This window comes from Mytilus galloprovincialis, chromosome 10 (assembly GCF_965363235.1).
Source record: "Mytilus galloprovincialis chromosome 10, xbMytGall1.hap1.1, whole genome shotgun sequence".
NCBI lineage: Eukaryota > Metazoa > Mollusca > Bivalvia > Mytilida > Mytilidae > Mytilus > Mytilus galloprovincialis.
In genome coordinates, this window is record NC_134847.1 from 68,591,946 (window position 1) to 68,598,271 (window position 6,326).

A 6,326-nucleotide genomic window follows, 5' to 3' on the forward strand; every position below is an offset into this window, starting at 1 on the left:
ATACACTAACCAAAACATGATTAAGAGTTATTCAACACAAAATAAAACGTTGACAAAATACCACTTTATTTAGAAAGGATTATTATTATTTTTAGCAATACCTTATCCAAAACATGATTAAGATTTATTCAACACAAAAAAAAATTGCTGTCTCACTTTATTTTGAGACAATGACAACAATTATACTTATAAGAAAACACTTGCTTACAGAGTTATTAAACACAAAACCAATTAAGATTGGGTGCGAACAATGTAGGGTGTGAAAGTGACAGGGGTGAAAATGAGTGGGCGCAAACGTGAATGGAAGCGAACGGACCAAGATTCAGACTATGTACCAGTGAGAAATATACAAGCCTTTCTACGGTATTTATTTGTACAATTCAGCTAGTCTTGACCTATTCATTTGTCTTAAAAAACCAGCCAGTTGTCACCTTCACTTCACACACACACACATATACGAATATCAATTATATGCTCACAATACATGTTGCATTGTTAAACTAATTACGGTATGTGAAAATCAAGACTTGCATAAAAACTATCCCAATATTAGAGACAGTGGCGTCATTTTTCTTCAGAGCTTTCAGCTCTTTGATTTATTAACTTTTGGGTTATTTTCCGAAAATAATTCCTTTCATAACTTAATATAGCATAGTATAATTATACTGACAGATTGTAATGTGCATTGTTTAAGGGCTATTCCCAAAAAAAATGTATTGGGGGGTTGGAAGGCACTTTTTGTCAGCACCCGCCACCCAGACAATTGTAATTAAGACTTATAGTGCATTATAGTGTGAAAAGTTGTTCTGATACCCATCACCCATGTAGTATTAATATAATGTGCCTTCCAACCCCCCAACACATTTTTTTCTGGAATAGCCCTAATTATCAATTGAATGTAAGTTGTACAAAATTTCTTAATTTTTATACGAATTCAACTATTTTTTCACCAAACATGTCAATTTTTTTCCATGTCCTTGTTATAGATAATCAAAGTGTACCTTCAACAGTCAACTCCCTTTCGACATATTTCATGAAAACATTAATGCTGTAAATAAATATGTTAAAAGTGGCAATGTTTTCTTCTAATTTTATGAAGATGTTATTTGCTGGATTTTTATACCTCAGCTGCTAGGTGAAGGGGGCAATAAGTGTTACCCTTGACCCTCTATTCTTCCTTCTGTTTATCCCAAAAGTATTTTCACATATCATTATCAACTTTTAGCAGGTGTTTTCTGCAGACACATTCTTCTTTTAGATAAAAATTGCTGTAGCAAAAGAATTCATATTCAGATTTAATTTTTTTATTATTGTAAACATGGTAAATAGGAAATCTTACATGAAATGAAAAAAAAACATTGCATATAACATTTAACCTTGTATCTCTGTAGAAACATTATGGGATGTATTGGAGAAAGAGGAGCTTACAAAGTTACAAACTGCAGCACCTAAAAATGGTTTTGAAGAGATGATTGTTTGGACAAAGCAAGGGAAATTGTGGCAGTTCCCTATTGATAATGAACAAGGTGGGTTGATGTCTTAGAGGCTATACATTGGTTGTACCTTTCCTATCTAAAGAGATTTATTTGGAATAAGCACTTTACTTGGAAGTGGGTGACTGTTACAATTATTACAAATGCATTATTCCATTAAGATGATATATACAACATTTTTTTTGTTCCAGGATGATACTATTACTGACCTTTGGTTTGACCTTTGTGGCATCATGGCATGTGCAAATCACCTTTGGTCTATGGAATGTAATGTTTTCGATTAACATATTATTATTTTTGTTGAGCCTGCGACATAGGGATAGTGATCAGGCAGCGGCTACGGCAGCATTAGCTAACTTCTTAAAAGCTTTATATTTTAGAAGGTGTGAGACCTGGATGTTTCATACTTTGTATATAGATGCCTCATTTTGTGAAATTTCGGTCAGTCACTTGTCCAATGTCCTTGACCTCATTTTCACTGTTCAGTGACTACTTGAAAAAAAAGTTAAGATTTTTTGTAATGTTAAATTCTCTCTTATTATAAGTAATAGGATAACTATATTTGGTATGTGCTTACCTTCCAAGATCCTCATGCCCGTCAGACAGTTTTCACTTGACCTCGACCTCATTTCATGGATCAGTGAACAACGTTAATCTTTGGTGGTCAAGTCCATATCTCAGATACTATAATCGATAGGTCTACTATATTTGGTGTATGAAATGATTGTAAGGTGAACATGTCTAGCTGGCATGTGTCATCTGACCTTGGCCTCATTTTCATGATTCAGTGGTCAAAGTTAAGTTTTTGAGTTTTGGTCTTTTTTTCTAATACTAAATGCAATAGGTCTTGTATATTTGGTGTATGGAAGGACTATAAGGTGTACATGTCCATCTTACAGGTGTCATCTGACCTTGACTTCATTTTCATGGTTCAGTGGTTATTGTTAAGTTTTTGTGTTTTGGTCTGTTTTTCTTATACTGTTTGCAATAGGTCTACTATATTTGATTTATGCAATTATTGTAAGGTGTTTATGTCTAGCTGCCAGGTGTCATCTGACCTTGACCTCATTTTCATGTTTCAGTGGTCAAAGTTAAGTTTTTGAGTTATGGTCTTTTTTTCTAATACTAAATGCAATAGGTCAACTATATTTGGTGTATGGAAATATTTTATGATCTATATGTCAGTTGCACAGGTTTTATTTGACCTTGACCTCATTTTCATGGTTCATTGCACAGTGTTATGTTTTGTTTTTTGGTCTGTTTTCCATAAACTATAAGCAATAGGTCAACTATATATTTGTTGTATGGAAGAATTGTTAGCTGTACATGCTTGCCTGGCATGGTTTATCTGACCTTGACTTCATTTTAATGGTTCATTGGTAAATGTTAATTTTTCTTGGTCAATGTTAAGTTTATGTGACATTTATAATAAAGCTTTATATTTAGGACTATCAACATAATATCAATGATTAGTAAAGATGGCGAGACATTTCAGCGTGTGCACTCTTGTTTGGTATATTTAGAATAATTTTTGAGTCATACTTCACTGATTTTAAATTTGTTTACCAAAAAAATATAATATTTTCTTTGTAAAGAATGGGTATAAGTGATGGATCATTGATATTTGGCATCCATGAAATAATGGAAATCAAATTTGATATTGTGGTATAATTGCCAATGGGACAAATCTCCACCAGAGTACAACCTTCAACAATTAGCTAAACCCATATTGTGTCTATAACAAGTTATAAAAGGCTTAAATGACAAATAAAAATCAATTTAAACAGGAAAATGAACATCCTGATTTATAAACAAATAAACAAATAAACAAAACAAAGTCTGACTTGTGACAGTTTCATAAAGAATGTGACAATGACTAAAAAATGTATATCAATCAGTACACATCCAATAGATTTAGTTTAAAGACAGTGTTAACATATAGTATCATGAATGAACATCAATCATCGCTCATCAACTTTGCTTGTAATTATAGTACGATAATATATATTCAATTTCTTACAGGTTGGGAATTAGAACAGAAAACAGGATTCCATGAACATATCTTTCTAGAACATTTAACAGAGGACTTTCCCAAGAAAGGTCCATTAAGACAATTTATGAATCATGTTGTTGTAGCATTGTCCAAGAATGCCTTTATAACTGCTGAGCAAAAGAGGGAGCATATTCAGTGGTTCAGGGAATATTTTATTGAGAATCAAGATATCTTACAGGAATCACTTGGAGAAAATGGATTGATTAGAAATGAAACACTATCTCAATTAGAAGCTTAATTTGTACTATTATAAAAGATAAATATATTGATTTAAATAATTATTGTTTATTGTTTTATATTGACACTGAAAGCTGGACATACATCTATATATGATTGTTTGTATAAACATATTTCTTTCATAAATCAGAAGAAAAAAACTTTGCTGTTGGTACAATGCAAGTCATTCTTAAAGCATATTAAAACTTATAATTTGGTTGGTTTGCAGGTAGAATTTATACCATACTTTTAGAAATTAATGCCATGTTTTACTCATAAGAACAATATGATGAGGTTCAGATTGCAATACTTTTGATCAAATTATTCTAATACATATTTGAATAAATCCAGGACAATATCCCTAATGTGCCTTGAAATGAGGAACTCAAAAGTCATGTGTAAAAAACAAATCTCTGTGTAGTGATATCCGACACATTTCTATGATAAACAAGTGACTGAGCTTAACCATTTGTGTTAATGTAGAAAGTAGGGGAACACAGAATAAATGTGTAAAAACTATGGAGCGATTAAATGTGTTCAAAGAATTATTTTTTCGAAGAACCTTATTGTGTTAAAAATGGTTTTTTTTAGCACGAGGAGCCGCATCACAAAAGGATACTCAGGGGTTTGCTAATTTACGGAAACAGTAATCTCACTTCGTAGCCCGAAAATTTAACCACATATGTGAAAATGTCTCAGCTTGAAGATGATCATCAGAATGAAGAAATGCACACAACCTGTACTTTGAAACATTTAATAACAAATAACTACAGTCGACTCTCGTTATCCCGAAGTCAGTCGTATATTAGTTTATACATATTCACTACAAAAACACATGAAACATAACATTAAAAAAAGACTATGGGTTTGGCTCAACTTGATGGAGGTACAGTGATATATAGTTGTTAATTCCTTTGTCTCTTTGTTTCTTGTTGAGAGTTGTCTCATTGGCAATATACCACATCTTCTTATTTTTATGTTTATCTGCCAGTAAGAGACCAATACTTTTTTTGTTGTGCATGTCTAACTCAAAGAATCTATTAAAAACTCATCAAAGATACTAAGCTTTATTTTGGTATTCCAAACATGTGTTTTGTCTACTCCAGACATATATTGCACTTTATAAATTACACCAAAATGTTCTCATTGCATTTATTTTTTTTTTGGTTTGGAAATCCTTAAATTTATTGGGAGTATTTCACAATTGACTATACAAGGATGTCTTTGAAATTTATTTTCACAATAAGCATAAAAAAGGACTTTTTGTTGAAATCAAAAATTCTGGTCGTAAATTCAAAGTTATCTTTCTACTAGTGTTATTAATGATGTATTGCTAAATTGCATATCAAAATGATGATTCATTACTTAATTTAGGAAAGTTTGTCCTGAACTGTTCATTTTGTACTTTAATTAACCTCAAGATCTGAATACAAGTATCAAAATATACTTTGTAATACTGCTGATATAATGATGTTTATTCCTTTATTGAATCCACTGTTTACACACATAACAAGTTACAAAATGTTAACACATGTATAAAAAGTAAACTGAGCTTTCTGTAGGTTTATATTTAATCAGTTTCAAAATCACACAGATATTTTTTTCTAAAAATTAAAAAAAACATAAACTCGAGTTTCTTAATGCATGAATGTATTTCTACCAATAATATATGTGTTGGCAAAACTCTTTGCAAAACTAATGTATTGTTTAAATTTTAGTTGAAGATATAAATTTGTATTTGGTGTGCCATAATTAAAACTATGAAAACATTGGTATAATTGTACTACAAATAAAAAGTAAAGTACAGGATAGTGTCTGCTTGGCACTTGATATAACTTTTAGTTAGGGTGTGGCAAGGATGCTTTTGAAAGATGAAAACACTTTGGAGTATGACAGTTAAAAAGAACAGACACTTTTTTCTTTATTTTTTTTTATACGACTGCAAAAAATTTTGAAGTCGTAAATCGGTATCAGGTCGTCGTTGATATTTGGTTTCCTGACAATAACTTTAGTATAAGTTAATAGAAGTCTATGAAATTTAAACACAAGGTTTATGACCACAAAAGGAAGGTTGGGATTGATTTTAGGGGTTATGGTCCCAACAGTTTACGAGTTGGTTGACCATTATGGAATAGGCACTGGCTACGGTTACATGGAAATGTAACAATAATAAAAATATTATTGTTACATTGGAGACTAAATGCCGGAATGCATGATTGGGTAAGACCCTGACTAATTACGAATGTAACAATAACTATTGAGGCTACGGTTACATAGCGTTATTGTTACATGAGGGGGGATAGGACCTTTATCGGGACTCCGGGATCGGGTGTCTTTCGGGATTTCGGGATCCGGGAATTCTTTTTTTCGAATTTCGGGACCTCGGGATTTCGTGTTTTTAAGCCCGGGATTTCGGGATCTGGTGTTTTTAAGCCCGGGATTTCGGGATCAGGACCCCTCCTACCCTCCCTCTTACATGAAAAACAGCAATGTACGACGGGACTTGTAATAGGTACTGAATAATAAAAGTTAAAGACATTTATTTTATATTTACAATACATACA

The 6,326-nt window shown here is 32.0% G+C and overlaps 1 long non-coding RNA gene across 1 annotated transcript; it reads left to right on the plus strand.

Moving 5' to 3' along the window:
* The first annotated feature begins 1,389 nt into the window (after positions 1-1,389).
* LOC143048225 (uncharacterized) lies at positions 1,390-3,824 on the plus strand. The gene is made up of 2 exons (XR_012969769.1): positions 1,390-1,526; positions 3,516-3,824. It is a non-coding gene; the product is annotated as an uncharacterized LOC143048225 (long non-coding RNA).
* The last annotated feature ends 2,502 nt before the right edge of the window (positions 3,825-6,326 follow it).